The sequence below is a fragment of the Lepisosteus platostomus genome, unplaced genomic scaffold (genome assembly GCF_059453375.1).
Source record: "Lepisosteus platostomus isolate fLepPlt1 unplaced genomic scaffold, fLepPlt1.hap1 Scaffold_47_H1, whole genome shotgun sequence".
In the NCBI taxonomy this organism is placed as follows: Eukaryota; Metazoa; Chordata; class Actinopteri; order Semionotiformes; family Lepisosteidae; genus Lepisosteus; species Lepisosteus platostomus.
This window is the reverse complement of record NW_028291667.1, coordinates 327,607-351,883: the sequence shown is the minus strand read 5'-3', so window position 1 is coordinate 351,883 and position 24,277 is coordinate 327,607. Positions and strand designations below refer to the sequence as shown.

The following is a 24,277-nucleotide window of genomic DNA, read 5'->3' as shown; positions in this document are numbered from 1 at the left end:
GTCAGTCGTCGTGCAACCACGGGAAGTGGGACACAAACATGCTGCAATGCTTTCAGGACGTTAGGATTTGTTTATGCAACATCCGAGAAGAGTACTTGTGGCTTGAATGTGAACTGTACGTGCCCGCCCCCTTTCCTCTGTAGTGCATGAGTTCCTCCCGGCATGCCCTTCGTCATTGTTCTGTCATCTTGTATTTAAAGGGTTGTATTCCTGCTGCTGAAAATAAGCAACGGTTTTCTCACAACGGCCTTTGTTTCCGACGTTGCCCTTGTCTGTCATGAAATTCTTCAAAACCTCAAGCTAGAAGAAGAAGACGACAAATATGAAGCGTTACAGCAACGACATGCCATGAGACGATTGATAACGATTTCCGTAGGATCCCCGCGGTTTCCTGGCAACCGTCAGCTTTGCGCAGTGGCAGTATCGTAGCCTGTGAGGTTTAGCCGAGGCGCGATTATTACTAGTTGAAAACTTTTCCCAATACCCCCCTTCCGCCGGTTTGCAATACAATCGGCGAAAGCAATTTTTGACAGTCTCGTCAGAGACTGAGCAAGGTGTTTAAAGACAGATTTTGTCATGGTGACATCATGATAGAAAGAAACGAGCTTGTTACGTTTCAACAGAAACGCTCTTTAGCTCTTTCAGCGTTATGCAGAGAACAGCGTCTGTCGAGATCACTTTTGAGTCAGCGCGAAACGCCGTGTGCTGTCAGTTTGATTTCATATTGCTCGTAGCGGCCCCCGGCTTTTGTCTGTCAAACGTTAGGTTGCGCTTCTTCATGCTGCATCGTCGGCATGAGTGGAGCTTTATAAACGTCTGTACTTACTGCGCCCCATAAGAAATCGTTTGTCCCCGTTCAAAAGAGATTGTGCGATGTCCTGCAGCATACCTTTGACAGTTTGAAAAGAGGAATTTATTCTGCTTCCTGTGCGTGCAGTAGTTACAAAGTTGAACGCCTTTACACGATCTGCTGCAGTTTTCAGTGGGCGGGCTTTGTCAAATGGCTTGGAAAAACGCACTGTGTTTCGGCTCGGGAAACATCATGAGCAGTGTCCTGCATGTTTTCTGTGTATAGCTGTCTTTTAACGCATACAGAATTCATTCGAAATCATTGATTTCTCCAATTAACAAGGGTCCCTTAAAGGATGAGTCAAAGTAACGTCTAATCGGATTAGTTTCCTTAGAGCTGGTTCAGAGTTTGCTCAAGAGTTTACCTTTCACAGATGCGCAAAGAAGAATGTTGGGGGTGCACGCTTCAAAGCGCCTTACAGCTGTAGGGAGTGATTCGAGACGATTCATGGCGTGTGCTCGTTCCCATATACCGTACGCCCCGGGGTGCAGTGCTAGGATGACATACAATACCGCTTGGGCACGTAACGGCGTTATATGCAAGTGCGGGACGTGAGGGTTTTCGTTTGTTCGTTTTGTTTTGCTCTGCTTTGCTTTGTTTCGTGGTCAAGAGGCGTAAGGTAAGTCGTAATCCAGGGAGAACACTGGTGGCAAACAGTCCGAGGTGAGAGGCGAGGTCCAAAGTCGAAAAGGCAGAAGGGGAGTCCAATATCCAGAATAAACGAGGTAATGGAAAAACGCCAGGTAGAGCTCTCAAGGAGTAGACTCAATACCGAGCAGCGGGAAGCAGGTAAAGATGGTAAAAATAGCACTGCGTACCGCACGGTGGAGTGTGTGCAGGTGGGTTAACTCGTGCGGCGGCGTTTGTTAATAATCACCCACTGCTGGTGCTGATTAGATCGCTTATGAGTTGGTCTTAACTGCCTGGCGGTCATGACAAGCTCCTCTTTAAGCTGTGGTTTAGTTTTGCATTCATGTGTTTCTAGAGCAGTTATTTATAGGGGTGGGTGGGTCTTTCACAGAGGCTCAGGACAAATCCCCCACATGAAATTTTACTGTGTGCGTTCAGACAGTCACAGGTCAAGAGCCAGGCAGGAGGACAGTGGACAGAAGAGCCAACGAACTAAAAATAAAAGAACGAATATGCAAAAGCCACCATCTTTTTCTTTTTGACATTTTCCGACTTTCATGCAAGCCAGGACAAAGTTGCTCGTACAGATGCAGCCATTCAAAGTAAGCGGTACAGACACGTACCGCAGGTAAGATGACACGCGATACCGGGGTGCGTGATTGGTTGACCGACAGGGGCACTCGTGGTCCGTTGGTCTGTCGTAGAAAGACTTACTGTAAACGTCTTTACTGTGCCCGTTGTAGATATTGAATTTTACCACTGAAGGGAAATCTTAGTAGCTGAGCATAAAAAGAATAGGAGCATACTGTAACGCGTGTGAAGGCCATAAACGATATTAATTTTGGAACGTAAACATACAGTATATAGCTGGTCTTGGTACTTTAAAGAAAAAAATACACACCAGTATTCCATTTCTCCCTAAACATTGTAAGCTTCGAAGTCTTTAACTAACGTGATACCGGAGTCAACAAGCATACTTTTAGAATTTGATTAAAAGGGAATATAATATGGAATCGCGTATCTAAAGAATTTAATAACGGTATGATTATATCCGTGTACTGCGGCAGAGCTATGTAGGGCTGTTTCGCCTGCCTGATCATGCGAGCTTTCTTGTAGCCTACTGGTCTAGGTGCGTGACTACCAACTGGCAGGTTGTGTGTTTGAATCCAGCTGCTGCTGGACTTTTCATTTTTATTTATTTATTTTTTAATCGCGTAACATAAACATATTACCGTATGCAAACTGTACTGTATACAGTATGTATATGTATATTTAATGTCTTAACTGTGCCCGTTTAATTGAATTAAAAAAAAAATTATTTAACACGAACATTAAGCTGTTTACATCTTCCGCCTGAGAACAGTCACCCGTTGCTACCCAACGCAGAATGGTGATTGGCTGACACCATCTGACACCCCTCTGATTGGAGAAAAAAGACGTGCTGGTGTGCTATACCAGGAAGAGGATTTCTTTCTATTCAAAACGTGTATTTTAAAAGTTTAAGAAGTAAAAACCTTACAGCGTACACAGATTTCTAAACTGATCAGGATCGTTATCTTTGTCTTATGCATAATAATGTTCACCGCTCTGTCCAGCAAATTAATAATAAACTTTATTTTATATAGCTTTTTAAACGAATAAGTAATTAGATTGCTCATAAACCTAATCACTTGCTTTTTCTTTTTATTTAGGCTCAGATTTCAACTATAGATCGTATTATTAATAACCATAATAACAACCAACCAACAAAAACAACCATATAAACATAATACCAACCAAAAACATAGATAACAACCACAATACAAAATCAAATAATCAAACCATTTTACACTCGCAAAGTCCTCCAATTATCATAATCCCGCCCCTTATGCAAAACCAAACCTTCCTCCCATCCCAGTTTATCCTGTTTATCATAAACAAAATCCACCTCAATTTTCAACATAAAGCATTACACAAAATCAATACCTCAACACTCCATACTCAACAACGATAATTCACAAACAGCCAGAACATGTAACTACACATTCCCAAACATACCTACTTTCCATAGCCCCGCCCCTTATGCAAAACCAACATCCCTCCCCTGTTCTCTCTTTCCCCTGGCGGTTGTAATTGTTTTTATTTTCAAATAAATTTTAGCAAAGTCATGTATTTTAAAAATCTTAAGATTTTTCTATTTATGTCTTTATTTAGTGGTTTCATTAGTGACAAAGGCTAAACTTTCTTGGAAAAATGTCTTTTATGTAAACCATGTTTGCTATTAATTCATTCAGGGCTAAAATATGTTCATTGTCTTCTAATGAAAGAAGGGTTCCTTTCGCCGTAGTCGGGAGCCTAGCCTTTAACTAGTAAGTACTGTATTTACTGGGTTTTTGAGGGGGTGTCTTTCGCTGGAAATCTCGCCTCCTACTTTGAAAATACCCGTGAAACCGGTTCAATTCGTCACAGCCAGCACTCCTGCAGAGAGTTGGGTTGTACAGTACTTGCAGTGTATACAGTACACGCGTTATGCTCTTCGTTAATGTCTGTGAAGTTTTATTTAATCTCTGAGCCATACTGATTCTTCTGGAAGCACACCAGTATTCCACTTTCTCCCTAAACATTTTTAGGATCAGAGTCTTACATGTGGTTATTTCGAAAACGTTTGTACGTGCTCCTTCTTACCATGTTACTGTTTACCGTTACTGACCATATTAAGTTTAAGTGCCTGTGGGCACTTTTCCTGTCCGTGGGGGGTGGACCGTCTTTCATTAGAAGGTTAGTCTGTTCTACTCTGAGAATGTAGAGGGGGTGGGAAGTGCCCGCGGTCATTTAATTAGTATTAAAATCTTAGTTATCTTTCTAGTTCACAGGTTTACATGCATAATTTAATTTTGAAAGCCACTGAGACATCAGGTACTACTGTTGTATTTATGAAAAAGAAACAAAACAAAAAACATACTAACAACTGTGCCATCCTACTCCTTAGTTAATACATTTTATTATTCATAAACAGTTAACATTGTTAGCAAAATATTTTGAATTATATTTAACCCTATTTTTTTCTTTAGTTTTGTATTTAACTTATTATATGATAGTCAGACTTAATGTATATTAATGTATATTTGAACAATGAAAATATATTTTTACAAGATTTTACATTAAGCACTTAAAATTAATATGGTTAATAATAGTAAACTGTAACATGCTGTAACAAGATCGGTTAAACTTCGAAGAAAATCCTTTCAGAGAAAATGTTTCAGGTGTGAAGAACAAACCTGTTCCCCCACACCCTGCCCCTACTACCATTAGAATATACACAAACATTTTAGCGTTTCATTCTGAGCAGAAGACCCTCACACCTGAAGAGTGCTGGCTGTGACGAATTAAACCGGTTTTACAGGTTTCAATCACAGATTGTGACTCAGTAAAGTAACACACAGCGCCACTGGATTTGATAATACTGTACCTAACCAAAATCCGCAATATGGAAACAGAACCTGTGTAATTGTTGATAGATGATGTACTCGTAACATTTTTTCAAGACGAACTACAACATTTAAAAAATGACTTGTATGTACTTGATATCTCTAATCAATCCACGGGTTCCAGCACAAAACGAAACTAAAACGCATACCGTTTCGCGCTTCTTATTAGTTGCTCAAAAGTAATTTGACCGTATGAAATGCATAATATAAACCTAGAAACATATACGTGAGCAGTACTTAAGCACTGTAGTATCGGTGTTAAGACATACCTCTCAAATACTGTAAATCAAGTTAAAAATATCTCAAGACCGATTCTGGTCGTAATGAAACCATGTTTCGTGTATGTTTTCTTTTTCATCTTCAAATAACTCATTTCTAAATACCTTTTTCACTGTTAACATCTTGTAGCAACTTTGCGACAAAATATACACTCTGACAGTTCATCCTGCTACCAACATTAAATAAAACAAATCTTAAGATTTCTATATTTATGTCTTTATTTAGTGGTTTCATTCGAAGCTTTAGGGAGAAATGGAATACTGGTGTGTATTTTTTTCTTTAAAGTACCGAGACCAGCCATATACTGTATGTTTATGTTAAGATTTCCCTTCAGTGGTAAAATTAGATATGAATATTCAATACTTAAACGGGCACAGTTAAGACATTAAATAAACATATACATATTGTATACAGTACAGTTTGCATACGGTAATATGTTTATGTTACGCGATTAAAAAATAAATAAATAAAACTGGAAGGTCCAGCACCACCATTATGTTTATATGGTTGTTTTTGTTGGTTGGTTGTTATTATGGTTATTAATAATACGATCTATAGTTGAAATCTGAGCCTAAATAAAAAGAAAAAGCAAGTGATTAGGTTTATGAGCAATCTAATTACTTATTTGTTTAAAACGCTATATAAAATAAAGTTTATTATTAATTTGCTGGACAGAGCGGTGAACATTATTATGCATAAGACAAAGATAACGATCCTGATCAGTTTAGAAATCTGTGTACGCTGTAAGGTTTTTACTTCTTAAACTTTTAAAATACACGTTTTGAATAGAAAGAAATCCTCTTCCTGGTATAGCACACCAGCACGTCTTTTTTCTCCAATCAGAGGGGTGTCAGATAGTGTCAGCCAATCATCATTCTGCGTTGGGTAGCAACGGGTGACTGTTCTCAGGCGGAAGATGTAAACAGCTTAATGTTCGTGTTAAATATTTTTTTTTTAATTCAATTAAACGGGCACAGTTAAGACATTAAATAAACATATACATATTGTATACAGTACAGTTTGCATACGGTAATATGTTTATGTTACGCGATTAAAAAATAAATAAATAAAAATGAAAAGTCCAGCAGCAGCTGGATTCGAACACACAACCTACCAGTTGGTAGTCATGCACCTAGACCAGTAGGCTACAAGACAGCTCGCATGATCAAGCAGGCGAAACAGCCCTACACAGTTCTGCCGCAGTACACGGATATAATCATACCGTTATTAAATTCTTGAGATACGCGATTCCATATTATATTCCCTTTTAATCAAATTCTAAAAGTATGCTTGTTGACGTATCCGGTATCACGTTAGTTAAAGACTTCGAAGCTTACAATGTTTAGGGAGAAATGGAATACCGGTGTGTATTTTTCCTTGTGATATTTTAAGCTCTAGTTGAATGATAGGTGTCGCATTTTAAATCATTCTCGTAGTAGAAATTATGAAACGCCCTGTTAAAAGCAAGGAAGTTTTTATGCCCCGTTGAAGTAAAACAAAATGCCTGACAAAGTATGGCTTGGACAGATTCCAAGTGCTTGTACAAATGTGCTAAAGAAATTATACTTTGAGTATACAGCTTGTCCAAAGTCATCCATTATTAATACTATTAGTAATATCTTCAGTAAAGGCTTTGATGCATAAATATTTCTGATAAAGGTAGGTTGTGTACTTTTGTCCAACTGAGCAATCTTGCTTTCATAAAATATACCAACATTTGAATGACTGATGATTAACATGCTGTGATACACAGTTCAAAATTAAAGGCTCGAATGCTGTACATGAGAGGTTAAGCTCCCCCTGGCGGTTTTACAAGGCGACGCCGGATAGCTAGTCACGTGACACACGTGATACCGCGTGATACCCCGGTGGGCGTGTCGCGGTTTGCCGTGAAATACCTCACCCATTTTGAATGGCTGCATCTGTAGCTACTTGTGGATTCAAATACTCTATCGAGTGCTTTGATGAGTTTTTGCAATTTGATTGTCGTCCTGTCAGCCTGTTTCTGTTTTTTTTTTCAATCTAGTGATGGAAAGTAAGAGGGAAATGATGGAGCAATCCATAACCGCTCCGTAAAAATGGCAGAAAGAAATGGCCCGTCACTAAGGACATTTGTGAAGCAGAGGAGTGACATCACCACAAAGTGAATTATTCTGCTGATCGTTTTGGTGAATAATGATTGAGGCGCGTTAAGAGAAAGGTAGCTGCGTCAGCATGCTTAGGCTGCAAAGGATCAAGCAAAGGTTTACTCCATGCTGAAAAGAGAAGAAAAGAAGCACAACGTTTCGACTGTGGAGCCTTCTGCGCCATCTTCTTTAGCGGTGATGATGTTTACATTGGAAAAACTGAGACATGCGTCCCTGGGTGGGCTTGAACCACCAACCTTTCGGTTAACAGCCGAACGCGCTAACCGATTGCGCCACAGAGACTGACGGCCGCTTGTGCTCCCTACATTTGCAGGTTTATGGTCAAAGAAAACAATCACTTGCGCTTCTTGCAGCCGGCAATCTTTTTCCACTGACAACCAAGAAATGGATTTCATCTTTCACAAGCTGTATGGATTTCTTCAAAAACAAGTTATTCCAGAAAGGAAATGAATTCTTGCATTAAACTGAACCAAGCTGTACATGTTTGTCTGAAATGATACATTCGGCACAACAAGACACGGAGAGAGGCACCGCTGGTAATCAGACCCAGGATCGCCTGCTTACTAGGCGGGCACTTTAAGCCACTAGGGAACAGCGCCAGCGGAGCACCGCGCTTTTACAGACACTTGGACACATCTGCGTTCGGTGTGCACTTAACCTGCTCTCTGAGCCCGTTGCCTCCGTCCCATTTAATAGCAGAACTGACACCAAGAGAAATGATGAGAAATGGCATTTATCGGGCACTTTTCATGTCCAAGCTGTGCATTCTTTGGCGACACCATTTTTTCTTTTGTTTAATTTCTATACTTATTGATAGAATAAAAACGATATGTCATGTACTGTAAGGGAAATGTCTCTTTTTTTTAATGGGGAAAGCTAGCACCAGCAAATGTTGTGTTTAGAAGAAGTGATTTAACATGACACGTGACCTAATTTACCGGAGCAAAAGTTCACCCAGCAAGCCCTGCTTTACTTCTACAGGAGAGAAGTACTGTAGAGTCTGCAAGATGTTCAGCTGGGTAGCTACGTCAGCATGCCTCGGCTGCAAAGGAACAAGCAATAGGTTTATTGCATGCTGAAAAGAGAAGAACGGAAACAGCGTTTCGACTGTGAGGTCTTCTCACACCTGTAAAAGGCTCCATGGTTTTCTTTCTTCTCTTTTCAACATGGAATACACCTATTGTCTGCAAGATGTGACAATTTCATGGTGTTTTGGAAGAAAACCTTTTTTCTTTGAATTCAAAATCAATCGGAATTTCAGCACGACACATCAACACTTTTTCTGTTTTAAGGAGATGATATTTTAAACCTGATAAAAATAGTAGGAAACACAAGTTTCTTGCTGTGAAAATTTAGATGGGGAAGTGTACTACTAGTAGCAGTGTAGAGCTCTCTGTGGTGGAGTGCAAGCGCATGTTCTATGGGCCAGTGGCGTAATGGATAACGCGTTTGACTTCGGATCAGAAGATTGTGGGTTCGAGTCCTGCCTGGCTCGTGAGGCTTTTAAACCTCTAAGGTTCCTCGGTAACAGGTTGCCGTCATGTATATGAACTATAGAAAAGCATTTGCCACAACCCGTAAATTAGCACGCAAGTGCGGGCTAGTGAACACAGAACTGTATGGAGATCATCTCCAGCTCCGAGCTCAATTGCAATGAAAAAACATGCAGAACAGAACTGGAGAGCAGCTGAATTTGTGCTCGGTAGGGTGGGGAGGACTCAGCATTGCTATTGTTCTAATTGGCATGAACTGCAGGGGATCTGAATCAGAACATGTCAGTTAGTTCGATCATTGCGTCAATATGTAGGCCACGTTAATACAGAATTATTACTTTGTCTGTCTCGTCTTTGTATATAGCTGAATGTCCCTGACAATTTCATGTTAGTTTTTAAGAACGACATTGATGCTAATATATACATATATAGCATATAAGGAACACGTAAAAGTTTAGTCCATGCTGAAAAGATAAGAAAACCGCCACAACGTTTCATCTTGGAATAAATCTTTACTTGTTGTTTTGCAGCCTACCCATTCTGACCTAACTCCTCCCTTGAAATTCCCTAACAGATAAGGGTACGTAACGGCTCATGCGATGCTGAGTTGCAATTTGTCCCAAAACAAACAAGAACAGCAGCTGAGGGTTTGAGTTTGAACATGCACTGTATTAAAGCAGCTTTTATTTCCATTGATAAATGCTAGATATTCCTACAGAGATTCTCCAGGTGAGTAAGCGATTCCTGTTTCTGTTTCTATTTCTGTTTCATATATAAATATATACAGTATATATATATAAGTTACATGTGTCTCTGCAATAGTATAAATGTGTTATACACTATCAGGGGCTGCTTTTTTGTGCACCTCATCTACATCAAGGGTTTTTTTTTCATTTGTTTGTGGACCTTCACCATTTGAGGAAGTGAGTTAGATAAGAAAGTTACAGGTATGGTGAGCAATGACTGACAAAGGCACGTACTGCGTATTCCTTACAGAAGTGTAAGCAATTTGTTCTAAAAAACACCGGCTAAAGTCCAACATCGTTAGCAATCTTATTACTTAAACAGAATTAACATCAATAAACTGTAAGGTGCTGGTACATGCGAGTAGATTTGATCTTCTATTAAACAAAAATGCAATTACAGCTCTAAAAAGGTCAACCTAGACTTCTGTAACAGATCTGTTCAGGTCATCGCTGTTCCTCTGACCTTGTGAGTCTTTGGAATTTTAAAAGTGTATTTTGCTTGCCTTTCATGTGGTCTGTGTACAAGTCACTGTGGCATATGCGGTCCTACACAGCCTTGCTATAGACGTGACGAGCCTCCGCTATGTTGCAATGGAGAACAGGTTCAGTACGGAGCTGCCGAGAAAATTCAGCTGGAAAGCTCGTTGCAGAAAAGCATCGGTATCTGTGTCCAGCGGCAAAGCGTCCTTCGTGGGTGCTGAAGAATCGATTTCACAGGCTGCGGGTCCAGGCGATTTAGAGTGTTAAAGGTCCCAGCGAAAACGAAACGGCGCTGGTCCTTTTACACGCACGCACGCAACCAAATGCAAAGGACACCGTAGTCGGCAGGATTTGAACCTGCGCGGGGAGACCCCAACGGATTTCAAGTCCGTAACCTTAACCACTCGGCCACGACTACGGCGAGCGCCGCGGCCGCTGCCTTCTTGCTACAATCGAACAGGGAGTGCGAGGCGGCGGCGGCAGCGGAGGCAACTTTTTTCAAGTTCGCTCTCCGTTTAAGAAACCTTTTACGCCATACGTGCAAGCACACACACACACACCTCAGAGGACTTAAGGGTGGCTTCAAGTTGGAATGATAAAGTCTTCCCGTTCGGACATGAAAACAGAACGTTCTTAGACAGAAAGCAATCAACAACGGAGACATGTGGACGACGATTTTAGTCACTGCACTTTGAATAGCATTTTTGCTCCAGTTACAGGAGATGCACCAATGGCCCTTGACCTACGCTCTTACCAATGCCTTGAACATTCAAACAAAACAGCCCTCAAGTCCTGCGGTTTAATATAACGCTGTTACGTGTCGAGGCAGTATTTGACTCTGTCCTACCGTTGAGACACGGGGCGTATATGGAAACGAACACATGCTACGGATCGTCTCTAATCGGTCCCTACAGTTGGAAGGCTCCTTGAAGCGTGCACCCCCATCATTCATCTTTGCGCATCTGTGAAAGGTAGACTCTTGAGCAATGTTTGAGCCAGCTCTAAGGCAACTAGTGCTATTGGACAGAGACCTCTGGAAGATCCTAAGAGTCTCTTAACACCACTTCCAGCAGCAAGCTTAATTGTTCGCTGGAGGTCTCCCACCCAGGTACTGACCAGGCAAAGAATCACCACTACATTGAATGAGGAAGTTAATCCTGAAATCCAATTACATATCTCAAGGTAAGACAAATCCATAAGAACATGTCTTAGTATTACTTCGTTTACATTAGTATGGCACTGAGTTGGAGCTCCTCTTTAAGCTGTTGTTTAGTTTTGCATTCATGTGTTTCTAGACCAGTTATTTATGGGGGTGGGTGGGTCTTTCACAGAGGCTCAGGACAAATCCCCCGCCTGAAAGTCTAATGTGTGCGTTCAGACAGTCACAGGTCAAGAGCCAGGCAGGAGGACAATGGACAGAAGAGCCAACGAACTAAAAATAAAAGAACAGATATGGAAAAGCCACCATCTTTTTCTTTTTGACATTTTCCGACTTTCATGCAAGCCAGGACAAAGTCTCTCGTAGCTACTTGTGGATTCAAATACTCTATCGAGTGCTTTGATGAGTTTTTGCAATTTGATTGTCGTCCTGTCAGCCTGTTTCTTTTTTTTTTTTTCAATCTAGGGATGGAAAGTATGAGGGAAATGATGGAGCAATCAATAACCGCTCCGGAAAAATGGCAGAAAGAAATGGTCCGTCACTAAGGACATTTGTGAAGCAGAGGAGTGACATCACCACAAAGGCGACACATTCTGCTGATGGTTTTGGTGAATAATGATTGAGGCGCGTTAAGAGAAAGGTAGCTGTGTCAGCATGCGTAGGCTGCAAAGGATCAAGCAAAGGTTTACACCATGCTGAAAAGAGAAGAAAAGAAGCACAACGTTTCGACTGTGGAGCCTTCTGTGCCATCTTCTTTAGCGGTGATGATGTTTACTTTGGAAAAACTGAGACAGGCGTCCCTGGGTGGGCTTGAACCACCAACCTTTCGGTTAATAGCCGAACGCGCTAACCGATTGCGCCACAGAGACTGACAGCCGCTTGTGCTCCCTACATTTGCAGGTTTATGGTCAAAGAAAACAATCACTTGCGCTTCTTGCAGCCGGCCATCTTTTTCCACTGACAACCAAGAAATGGATTTCATCTTTCACAAGCTGTATGGATTTATTCAAAAACAAGTTATTCCAGAAAGGAAATGAATTATTGCATTAAACTGAACCAAGCTGTACATGTTTGTCTGAAATGAGACATTCGGCACAACAAGACACGGAGAGAGGCACCGCTGGTATTCAGACCCAGGATCGCCTGCTTACTAGGCAGGCACTTTAAGCCACTAGGGAACAGCGTCAGCGGAGCACCGCGCTTTTACAGACACTTGGACACATCTGCGTTCGGTGTGCACTCTGCTCTCTGAGCCCGTTGCCTCCGTCCCATTTAATAGCAGAACTGACGCCAAGAGAAATGATGAGAAATGGCATTTATCGGGCACTTTTCATGTCCAAGGAGCTCAATGCCCTTGACACCTCCCCAGGGCGACAGAGCTGTGCATTCTTTGGCGACACCATTTTTTCTTTTGTTTAATTTCTATACTTATTGATAGAATAAAAACGATATGTCATGTACTGTAAGGGAAATGTCTCTTTTCATGGGGAAAGCTAGCACCAGCAAATGTTGTGTTTAGAAGAAGTGATTTAACATGACACGTGACCTAATTTACCGGAGCAAAAGCTCACCCAGCAAGCCCTGCTTTACTTCTACAGGAGAGAAGTACTGTAGAGTCTGCAAGATGTTCAGCTGGGTAGCTACGTCAGCATGCCTCGGCTGCAAAGGAACAAGTAATAGGTTTATTGCATGCTGAAAAGAGAAGAACGGAAACACAGCGTTTCGACTGTGAGGTCTTCTCACACCTGAAGAAGCCTCACACCTGTAAAAGGCTCCATGGTTTTCTTTCTTCTCTTTTCAACATGGAATACACCTATTGTCTGCAAGATGTGACAATTTCATGGTGTTTTGGAAGAAAACCTTTTTTCTTTGAATTCAAAATCAATCGGAATTTCAGCACGACACATCAACACTTTTTCTGTTTTAAGGAGATGATATTTTAAACCTGATAAAAATAGTAGGAAACACAAGTTTCTTGCTGTGAAAATTTAGATGGGGAAGTGTACTACTAGTAGCAGTGTAGAGCTCTCTGTGGTGGAGTGCAAGCGCATGTTCTATGGGCCAGTGGCGTAATGTATAACGCGTCTGACTTCAGATCAGAAGGTTGTAGGTTCGAGTCCTGCCTGGCTCGTGAGGCTTTTAAACCTCTCAGGTTCCTCGGTAACAGGTTGCCGTCATGTATATGAACTATAGAAAAGCATTTGCCACAACCCGTAAATTAGCACGCAAGTGCGGGCTAGTGAACACAGAACTGTATGGAGATCATTTCCAGCTCCGAGCTCAATTGCAATGAAAAAACATGCAGAACAGAACTGGAGAGCAGCTGAATTTGTGCTCGGTAGGGTGGGGAGGACTCAGCATTGCTATTGTTCTAATTGGCATGAACTGCAGGGGATCTGAATCAGAACATGTCAGTTAGTTCGATCATTGCGTCAATATGTAGGCCACGTTAATACAGAATTATTACTTTGTCTGTCTCGTCTTTGTATATAGCTGAATGTCCCTGACAATTTCATGTTAGTTTTTAAGAACGACATTGATGCTAATATATACATATATAGCATATAAGGAACACGTAAAAGTTTAGTCCATGCTGAAAAGATAAGAAAACCGCCACAACGTTTCATCTTGGAATAAATCTTTACTTGTTGTTTTGCAGCCTACCCATTCTGACCTAACTCCTCCCTTGAAATTCCCTAACAGATAAGGGTACGTAACGGCTCATGCGATGCTCAGTTGCAATTTGTCCCAAAACAAACAAGAACAGCAGCTGAGGGTTTGAGTTTGAACATGCACTGTATTAAAGCAGCTTTTATTTCCATTGATAAATGCTAGATATTCCTACAGAGATTCTCCAGGTGAGTAAGCGATTCCTGTTTCTGTTTCTATTTCTGTTTCATATATAAATATATACAGTATATATATATATGTTACATGTGTCTCTGCAATAGTACAAATGTGTTATACACTATCAGGGGCTGCTTTTTTGTGCACCTCATCTACAACAAGGGTTTTTTTTTCATTTATGTTTGTGGACCTTCACCATTTGAGGAAGTGAGTTAGATAAGAAAGTTACAGGTATGGTGAGCAATGACTGACAAAGGCACGTACTGCGTATTCCTTACAGAAGTGTAAGCAATTTGTTCTAAAAAACACCGGCTAAAGTCCAACATCGTTAGCAATCTTATTACTTAAACAGAATTAACATCAATAAACTGTAAGGTGCTGGTACATGTGAGTAGATTTGATCTTCTATTAAACAAAAATGCAATTACAGCTCTAAAAAGGTCAACCTAGACTTCTGTAACAGATCTGTTCAGGTCATCGCTGTTCCTCTGACCTTGTGAGTCTTTGGAATTTTAAAAGTGTATTTTGCTTGCCTTTCATGTGGTCTGTGTACAAGTCACTGTGGCATATGCGGTCCTACACAGCCTTGCTATAGACGTGACGAGCCTCCGCTATGTTGCAATGGAGAACAGGTTCAGTACGGAGCTGCCGAGAAAATTCAGCTGGAAAGCTCGTTGCAGAAAAGCATCGGTATCTGTGTCCAGCGGCAAAGCGTCCTTCGTGGGTGCTGAAGAATCGATTTCACAGGCTGCGGGTCCAGGCGATTTAGAGTGTTAAAGGTCCCAGCGAAAACGAAACGGCGCTGGTCCTTTTACACGCACGCACGCAACCAAATGCAAAGGACACCGTAGTCGGCAGGATTTGAACCTGCGCGGGGAGATCCCAACGGATTTCAAGTCCGTAACCTTAACCACTCGGCCACGACTACGGCGAGCGCCGCGGCCGCTGCCTTCTTGCTACAATCGAACAGGGAGTGCGAGGCGGCGGCGGCAGCGGAGGCAACTTTTTTCAAGTTCGCTCTCCGTTTAAGAAACCTTTTACGCCATACGTGCAAGCACACACACACACACACCTCAGAGGACTTAAGGGTGGCTTCAAGTTGGAATGATAAAGTCTTCCCGTTCGGACATGAAAACAGAACGTTCTTAGACAGAAAGCAATCAACAACGGAGACATGTGGACGACGATTTTAGTCACTGCACTTTGAATAGCATTTTTGCTCCAGTTACAGGAGATGCACCAATGGCCCTTGACCTACGCTCTTACCAATGCCTTGAACATTCAAACAAAACAGCCCTCAAGTCCTGCGGTTTAATATAACGCTGTTACGTGTCGAGGCAGTATTTGACTCTGTCCTACCGTTGAGACACGGGGCGTATATGGAAACGAACACATGCTACGGATCGTCTCTAATCGGTCCCTACAGTTGGAAGGCTCCTTGAAGCGTGCACCCCCATCATTCATCTTTGCGCATCTGTGAAAGGTAGACTCTTGAGCAATGTTTGAGCCAGCTCTAAGGCAACTAGTGCTATTGGACAGAGACCTCTGGAAGATCCTAAGAGTCTCTTAACACCACTTCCAGCAGCAAGCTTAATTGTTCGCTGGAGGTCTCCCACCCAGGTACTGACCAGGCAAAGAATCACCACTACATTGAATGAGGAAGTTAATCCTGAAATCCAATTACATATCTCAAGGTAAGACAAATCCATAAGAACATGTCTTAGTATTACTTCGTTTACATTAGTATGGCACTGAGTTGGAGCTCCTCTTTAAGCTGTGGTTTAGTTTTGCATTCATGTGTTTCTAGACCAGTTATTTATGGGGGTGGGTGGGTCTTTCACAGAGGCTCAGGACAAATCCCCCGCCTGAAAGTCTAATGTGTGCGTTCAGACAGTCACAGGTCAAGAGCCAGGCAGGAGGACAATGGACAGAAGAGCCAACGAACTAAAAATAAAAGAACAGATATGGAAAAGCCACCATCTTTTTCTTTTTGACATTTTCCGACTTTCATGCAAGCCAGGACAAAGTCTCTCGTAGCTACTTGTGGATTCAAATACTCTATCGAGTGCTTTGATGAGTTTTTGCAATTTGATTGTCGTCCTGTCAGCCTGTTTCTTTTTTTTTTTTTCAATCTAGGGATGGAAAGTATGAGGGAAATGATGGAGCAATCAATAACCGCTCCGGAAAAATGGCAGAAAGAAATGGTCCGTCACTAAGGACATTTGTGAAGCAGAGGAGTGACATCACCACAAAGGCGACACATTCTGCTGATGGTTTTGGTGAATAATGATTGAGGCGCGTTAAGAGAAAGGTAGCTGTGTCAGCATGCGTAGGCTGCAAAGGATCAAGCAAAGGTTTACACCATGCTGAAAAGAGAAGAAAAGAAGCACAACGTTTCGACTGTGGAGCCTTCTGTGCCATCTTCTTTAGCGGTGATGATGTTTACTTTGGAAAAACTGAGACAGGCGTCCCTGGGTGGGCTTGAACCACCAACCTTTCGGTTAATAGCCGAACGCGCTAACCGATTGCGCCACAGAGACTGACAGCCGCTTGTGCTCCCTACATTTGCAGGTTTATGGTCAAAGAAAACAATCACTTGCGCTTCTTGCAGCCGGCAATCTTTTTCCACTGACAACCAAGAAATGGATTTCATCTTTCACAAGCTGTATGGATTTATTCAAAAACAAGTTATTCCAGAAAGGAAATGAATTATTGCATTAAACTGAACCAAGCTGTACATGTTTGTCTGAAATGAGACATTCGGCACAACAAGACACGGAGAGAGGCACCGCTGGTATTCAGACCCAGGATCGCCTGCTTACTAGGCAGGCACTTTAAGCCACTAGGGAACAGCGTCAGCGGAGCACCGCGCTTTTACAGACACTTGGACACATCTGCGTTCGGTGTGCACTCTGCTCTCTGAGCCCGTTGCCTCCGTCCCATTTAATAGCAGAACTGATGCCAAGAGAAATGATGAGAAATGGCATTTATCGGGCACTTTTCATGTCCAAGGAGCTCAATGCCCTTGACACCTCCCCAGGGCGACAGAGCTGTGCATTCTTTGGCGACACCATTTTTTCTTTTGTTTAATTTCTATACTTATTGATAGAATAAAAACGATATGTCATGTACTGTAAGGGAAATGTCTCTTTTCATGGGGAAAGCTAGCACCAGCAAATGTTGTGTTTAGAAGAAGTGATTTAACATGACACGTGACCTAATTTACCGGAGCAAAAGCTCACCCAGCAAGCCCTGCTTTACTTCTACAGGAGAGAAGTACTGTAGAGTCTGCAAGATGTTCAGCTGGGTAGCTACGTCAGCATGCCTCGGCTGCAAAGGAACAAGTAATAGGTTTATTGCATGCTGAAAAGAGAAGAACGGAAACACAGCGTTTCGACTGTGAGGTCTTCTCACACCTGAAGAAGCCTCACACCTGTAAAAGGCTCCATGGTTTTCTTTCTTCTCTTTTCAACATGGAATACACCTATTGTCTGCAAGATGTGACAATTTCATGGTGTTTTGGAAGAAAACCTTTTTTCTTTGAATTCAAAATCAATCGGAATTTCAGCACGACACATCAACACTTTTTCTGTTTTAAGGAGATGATATTTTAAACCTGATAAAAATAGTAGGAAACACAAGTTTCTTGCTGTGAAAATTTAGATGGGGAAGTGTACTACTAGTAGCAGTGTAGAGCTCTCTGTGGTGGAGTGCAAGCGCATGTTCTATGGGCCAGTGGCGTAATGTATAACGCGTCTGACTTCAGATCAGAAGGTTGTAGGTTCGAGTCCTGCCTGGCTCGTGAGGCTTTTAAACCTCTCAGGTTCCTCGGTAACAGGTTGCCGTCATGTATATGAACTATAGAAAAGCATTTGCCACAACCCGTAAATTAGCACGCAAGTGCGGGCTAGTGAACACAGAACTGTATGGAGATCATTTCCAGCTCCGAGCTCAATTGCAATGAAAAAACATGCAGAACAGAACTGGAGAGCAGCTGAATTTGTGCTCGGTAGGGTGGGGAGGACTCAGCATTGCTATTGTTCTAATTGGCATGAACTGCAGGGGATCTGAATCAGAACATGTCAGTTAGTTCGATCATTGCGTCAATATGTAGGCCACGTTAATACGGAATTATTACTTTGTCTGTCTCGTCTTTGTATATAGCTGAATGTCCCTGACAATTTCATGTTAGTTTTTAAGAACGACATTGATGCTAATATATACATATATAGCATATAAGGAACACGTAAAAGTTTAGTCCATGCTGAAAAGATAAGAAAACCGCCACAACGTTTCATCTTGGAATAAATCTTTACTTGTTGTTTTGCAGCCTACCCATTCTGACCTAACTCCTCCCTTGAAATTCCCTAACAGATAAGGGTACGTAACAGCTCATGCGATGCTCAGTTGCAATTTGTCCCAAAACAAACAAGAACAGCAGCTGAGGGTTTGAGTTTGAACATGCACTGTATTAAAGCAGCTTTTATTTCCATTGATAAATGCTAGATATTCCTACAGAGATTCTCCAGGTGAGTAAGCGATTCCTGTTTCTGTTTCTATTTCTGTTTCATATATAAATATATACAGTATATATATATGTTACATGTGTCTCTGCAATAGTACAAATGTGTTATACACTATCAGGGGCTGCTTTTTTGTGCACCTCATCTACAACAAGGGTTTTTTTTTCATTTATGTTTGTGGACCTTCACCATTTGAGGAAGTGAGTTAGATAAGAAAGTTACAGGTATGGTGAGCAATGACTGACAAAGGCACGTACTGCGTATTCCTTACAGAAGTGTAAGCAATTTGTTCTAAAAAACACCGGCTAAAGTCCAACATCGTTAGCAATCTTATTACTTAAACAGAATTAACATCAATAAACTGTAAGGTGCTGGTACATGCGAGTAGATTTGATCTTCTATTAAACAAAAATGCAATTACAGCTCTAAAAAGGTCAACCTAGACTTCTGTAACAGATCTGTTCAGGTCATCGCTGTTCCTCTGACCTTGTGAGTCTTTGGAATTTTAAAAGTGTATTTTGCTTGCCTTTCATGTGGTCTGTGTACAAGTCACTGTGGCGTATGCGGTCCTACACAGCCTTGCTATAGACGTGACGAGCCTCCGCTATGTTGCAATGGAGAACAGGTTCAGTACGGAGCTGCCGAGAAAATTCAGCTGGAAAGCTCGTTGCAGAAAAGCATCGGTATCTGTGTCCAGCGGCAAAGCGTCCTTCGTGGGTGCTGAAGAATCGATTTCACAGGCTGCGGGTCCAGGCGATTTAGAGTGTTAAAGGTCCCAGCGAAAACGAAACGGCGCTGGTCCTTTTACACGCACGCACGCAACCAAATGCAAAGGACACCGTAGTCGGCAGGATTTGAACCTGCGCGGGGAGACCCCAACGGATTTCAAGTCCGTTACCTTAACCACTCGGCCACGACTACGGCGAGCGCCGCGGCCGCTGCCTTCTTGCTAAAATCGAACAGGGAGTGCGAGGCGGCGGCGGCAGCGGAGGCAACTTTTTTCAAGTTCGCTCTCCGTTTAAGAAACCTTTTACGCCATACGTGCAAGCACACACACACACACCTCAGAGGACTTAAGGGTGGCTTCAAGTTGGAATGATAAAGTCTCCCCGTTCGGACATGAAAACAGAACGTTCTTAGACAGAAAGCAATCAACAACGGAGACATGTGGACGACGATTTTAGTCACTGCACTTTGAATAGCATTTTTGCTCCAGTTACAGGAGATGCACCAATGGCCCTTGACCTACGCTCTTACCAATGCCTTGAACATTCAAACGAAACAGCCCTCAAGTCCTGCGGTTTAATATAACGCTGTTACGTGTCGAGGCAGTATTTGACTCTGTCCTACCGTTGAGACACGGGGCGTATATGGAAACGAACACATGCTACGGATCGTCTCTAATCGGTCCCTACAGTTGGAAGGCTCCTTGAAGCGTGCACCCCCATCATTCATCTTTGCGCATCTGTGAAAGGTAGACTCTTGAGCAATGTTTGAGCCAGCTCTAAGGCAACTAGTGCTATTGGACAGAGACCTCTGGAAGATCCTAAGAGTCTCTTAACACCACTTCCAGCAGCAAGCTTAATTGTTCGCTGGAGGTCTCCCACCCAGGTACTGACCAGGCAAAGAATCACCACTACATTGAATGAGGAAGTTAATCCTGAAATCCAATTACATATCTCAAGGTAAGACAAATCCATAAGAACATGTCTTAGTATTACTTCGTTTACATTAGTATGGCACTGAGATGGTGCTCCTCTTTAAGCTGTGGTTTAGTTTTGCATTCATCTAGACCAGTTATTTATGGGGGTGGGTGGGTCTTTCACAGAGGCTCAGGACAAATCCCCCGCCTGAAAGTCTAATGTGTGCGTTCAGACAGTCACAGGTCAAGAGCCAGGCAGGAGGACAATGGACAGAAGAGCCAACGAACTAAAAATGAAAGAACAAATATGAAAAAGCCACCATCTTTTTCTTTTTGACATTTTCCGACTTTCATGCAAGCCAGGACAAAGTTGCTCGTAGCTACTTGTGGATTCAAATACTCTATTGAGTGCTTTGATGAGTTTTTGCAATTTGATTGTCGTCCTGTCAGCCTGTTTCTGTTTTTTTTTTTCAATCTAGGGATGGAAAGTATGAGGGAAATGATGGAGCAATCAATAACCGCTCCGGAAAAATGGCAGAAAGAAATGGTCCGTCACTAAGGACATTTGTGAAGCAGAGGAGTGACATCACCACAAAGGCGACACATTCTGCAGATGGTTTTGGTGAATAATGATTGAGGCGCGTTAAGAGAAAGGTAGCTGTGTCAGCATGCGTAGGCTGCAAAGGATCAAGCAAAGGTTTACTCCATGCTGAAAAGAGAAGAAAAGAAGCACAACGTTTCGACTGTGGAGCCTTCTGCGCCATCTTCTTTAGCGGTGATGATGTTTACATTGGAAAAACTGAGACACGCGTCCCTGGGTGGGCTTGAACCACCAACCTTTCGGTTAACAGCCGAACGCGCTAACCGATTGCGCCACAGAGACTGACAGCCGCTTGTGCTCCCTACATTTGCAGGTTTATGGTCAAAGAAAACAATCACTTGCGCTTCTTGCAGCCGGCAATCTTTTTCCACTGACAACCAAGAAATGGATTTCATCTTTCACAAGCTGTATGGATTTCTTCAAAAACAAGTTATTCCAGAAAGGAAATGAATTCTTGCATTAAAATGAACCAAGCTGTACATGTTTGTCTGAAATGAGACATTCGGCACAACAAGACACGGAGAGAGGCACCGCTGGTATTCAGACCCAGGAATGCCTGCTTACTAGGCAGGCACTTTAAGCCACTAGGGAACAGCGCCAGCAGAGCACCGCGCTTTTACAGACACTTGGACACATCTGCGTTCGGTGTGCACTTAACCTGCTCTCTGAGCCCGTTGCCTCCGTCCCATTTAACAGCAAAACTGACGCCAAGAGAAATGATGAGAAATGGAATTTATCGGGCACTTTTCATGTCCAACTGCTGCAGTTTTCAGTGGGCGGGCTTTGTCAGATGGCTTGGAAAAAACGCACTGTGTTTCGGCTCGGGAAACATCATGAGCAGTGTCCTGCATGTTTTCTGTGTATAGCTGTCTTTTAATACAGAATTCATTCGAAATCATTGATTTCTCCAATTAACAAGGGTCCCTTTTTGAACCTGCCAGAAGCATTCTTTCAATGTAACAGATTCACTCCGGGGAAAGGCAGCATGACATTAAGAGTAGCTTTCAGCACCCGTATCGGACTGCGTGTATGCAGACACCGCTCAGAATCCCCTGTAAGATTCTCCTTCAATTCCGTTTTGCAGTGCTTTAGCTCTTTCAAAAGGCTTCGCTTTGCTAGTCACAATCCAAGGCTCATGACAGCATTTGGAACCAATCGCCACTGCGTTGGCTGGGAATCGAACCCAGGTCAACTGCTTGGAAGGCAGCTATGCTCACCACTATACCACCAACGCACACCCACAGGAGGCCTGCAGGACACCACCAGAGAATGCTCACGATTTCGGAAGCTGTCTCCGGGACGTGCTGATTCCACACATCCTAAATAAATCATGATATTCTTAGTTGCTGTAGCTAGACGTTCAAATGAGTTTCATGGCCAGATGGACTGTTTCCTCCAGCGGTATAGTATTGCAGTGAGACAGCACGATGCCTGCAAGACTATGTCACGCTAAACGCCACAGATTGTGTTTGTCCGTTCGTGTCAGTCGTCCTGCAGCCACGGGAAGTGGGACACAAACATGCTGCAATGCTTTCAGGACGTTAGGATTTGTTTGTGCAACATCCGAGAAGAGTACTTGTGGCTTGAATGTGAACTGTACGTGCCCACCCCCTTTCCTCTGTAGTGCATGAGTTCCTCCCGGCATGCCCTTCGTCATTGTTCTGTCATCTTGTATTTAAAGGGTTGTATTTCTGCTGCTAAAAAGAAGCAACGGTTTTCTCACAACGCCCTTTGTTCCCAACGGAGCCCTTGTCTGTCATGACATTCTTCAAAACCTCAAGCTAGAAGAAGAAGAAGACGACAAATATGAAGCGTTACCGCAACGACATGCCATGAGACGATCGATAACGATTTCCATAGGATCCCCGCGGTTGCCTGGCAACCGTCAGCTCTGCGCAGTGGCAGTATCGTAGCCTGTGAGGTTTAGCCGAGGCGCGATTATTGCTAGTTGAAAACTTTTCCCAATACCCCGCTTCCGCCGGTTTACAATACAATCGGCGAAAGCAATTTTTGACAGTCTCGTCAGAGACTGAGCAAGGTGTTTAAAGACAGATTTGGTCATGGTGACATCATGGTAGAAAGAAACGAGCTTGTTACGTCTCAACAGAAACGCTTTTTAGCTCTTTCAGCGTTATGCAGAGAACAGCGTCTGTCGAGATCACTTTTGAGTCAGCGCGAAACGCCGTGTGCTGTCAGTTTGATTTCATATTGCTCGTCGCGGCGCCCGGCTTTTGTTTGTCAAACGTTAGGTTGCGCTTCTTCATGCTGCATCGTCGGCATGAGTGGAGCTTTTTAAACGTCTGTACTTACTGTATATGGTTTATATACAGTATATGGCTGGTCTCGGTACTTTAAAGAAAACATACACGAAAGATGGTTTCATTATGACCAGTATCGGTCTTGAGATATTTTTAACTTGATTTACAGAAGCGCGAAACGGTATGCCCAGGGCGTTTTAGTTTTCGTTTTGTTTTAATGCAGTGCAGTGGATTGATTAGAGATATCAAGTACATACAAGTCATTTTTTAAATGTTGTAGTTCGTCTTGTAAAAATGTTACAAGTACATAATCTGTCAACAATTACACAGGTTCTGTTTCCATATTGCGAATTTTGGTTACGTAATATTATTTTCTAATTTCACGTTGTGAATATATGATTTGGGCAAACAGAGCCGCAAAGAAGTACATTATGGGTTGTTGTTTTTTTTTTGCAGTTTTATCTAGAACAAGCGATGCTTAAACCTTTGTCTGATTCTTGTGAAACTATCCACACGACAGTTACCTAGGAGTTGACTTCAGTGATGTCACTGATGGGATGTTTCTAAAAATCCATCCACTGTAAAACGTCTTCTCCACTTGTCCTGCATATGTATTCGCTAATGAAGCTGTGTGTTCTGAGCCTGGATCTCTACATTTCTGTATGAACCAGCTTAGAGGGCTAAAGACAGCTTGTGTTTAAATTTAGTGTAAGGTAATTTATGCTTCTAAACTCATGGTCAGCATTTATTATTGTACTGTGCTGTAAACTTCTTCTGTGCCTAATTACATTATTTTATAGCTTTATCAAATTTGTACATTGTCGATAATGTTTCTGTAGTTTTCAGCCCTCAGCATGCGACTGGTGGTGCTGTGGGTTAGGTTCCTGACTTCCATGTCACATGGTCTGTGATTGAATCCCATGGAACTATGACTTTATTTTTTAACAAACATTTCTTTGAAAAAATTAAACGTTTCCCTGGGTCAGAGATTAAATAAAACCTCACTCGCACCAAACAAATTTATATTTCTAAATATCACAACATGATCGAATTTAAGTCTTTTTAATAACAATGAATAGTCACCTATGCGTTACAAAATAAACATTTATATTGATTTGAATCGCGTTTTGATTTAAATCGTAAACGCGTGTTTAA

At 42.3% G+C, this 24,277-nt stretch overlaps 11 non-coding genes across 11 annotated transcripts; 3 read left to right on the top strand and 8 right to left on the bottom strand.

Annotated features, from left to right (window-relative positions):
- Positions 1 to 403: 403 nt before the first annotated feature.
- Positions 404 to 545, top strand: LOC148633412 (U4 spliceosomal RNA). Its single transcript, XR_015933961.1, has one exon. It is a non-coding gene; the product is annotated as a U4 spliceosomal RNA (small nuclear RNA).
- A 7,036-nt stretch (positions 546 to 7,581) lies between these two features.
- Positions 7,582 to 7,655, bottom strand: trnan-guu (transfer RNA asparagine (anticodon GUU)). The gene has a single exon. It is a non-coding gene; the product is annotated as a tRNA-Asn (tRNA).
- A 1,140-nt stretch (positions 7,656 to 8,795) lies between these two features.
- On the top strand, positions 8,796 to 8,868 carry trnar-ucg (transfer RNA arginine (anticodon UCG)). The gene has a single exon. It is a non-coding gene; the product is annotated as a tRNA-Arg (tRNA).
- A 1,560-nt stretch (positions 8,869 to 10,428) lies between these two features.
- Positions 10,429 to 10,510, bottom strand: trnas-uga (transfer RNA serine (anticodon UGA)). Its single transcript has one exon. It is a non-coding gene; the product is annotated as a tRNA-Ser (tRNA).
- Positions 10,511 to 12,046: 1,536 nt separating this feature from the next.
- trnan-auu (transfer RNA asparagine (anticodon AUU)) lies at positions 12,047 to 12,120 on the bottom strand. The gene has a single exon. It is a non-coding gene; the product is annotated as a tRNA-Asn (tRNA).
- A 2,824-nt stretch (positions 12,121 to 14,944) lies between these two features.
- trnas-uga (transfer RNA serine (anticodon UGA)) lies at positions 14,945 to 15,026 on the bottom strand. The gene has a single exon. It is a non-coding gene; the product is annotated as a tRNA-Ser (tRNA).
- Positions 15,027 to 16,564: 1,538 nt separating this feature from the next.
- On the bottom strand, positions 16,565 to 16,638 carry trnan-auu (transfer RNA asparagine (anticodon AUU)). The gene has a single exon. It is a non-coding gene; the product is annotated as a tRNA-Asn (tRNA).
- A 2,822-nt stretch (positions 16,639 to 19,460) lies between these two features.
- Positions 19,461 to 19,542, bottom strand: trnas-uga (transfer RNA serine (anticodon UGA)). Its single transcript has one exon. It is a non-coding gene; the product is annotated as a tRNA-Ser (tRNA).
- Positions 19,543 to 21,072: 1,530 nt separating this feature from the next.
- On the bottom strand, positions 21,073 to 21,146 carry trnan-guu (transfer RNA asparagine (anticodon GUU)). The gene has a single exon. It is a non-coding gene; the product is annotated as a tRNA-Asn (tRNA).
- An 880-nt stretch (positions 21,147 to 22,026) lies between these two features.
- Positions 22,027 to 22,098, bottom strand: trnag-ucc (transfer RNA glycine (anticodon UCC)). Its single transcript has one exon. It is a non-coding gene; the product is annotated as a tRNA-Gly (tRNA).
- A 653-nt stretch (positions 22,099 to 22,751) lies between these two features.
- LOC148633402 (U4 spliceosomal RNA) lies at positions 22,752 to 22,893 on the top strand. Its single transcript, XR_015934014.1, has one exon. It is a non-coding gene; the product is annotated as a U4 spliceosomal RNA (small nuclear RNA).
- Positions 22,894 to 24,277: the final 1,384 nt, after the last annotated feature.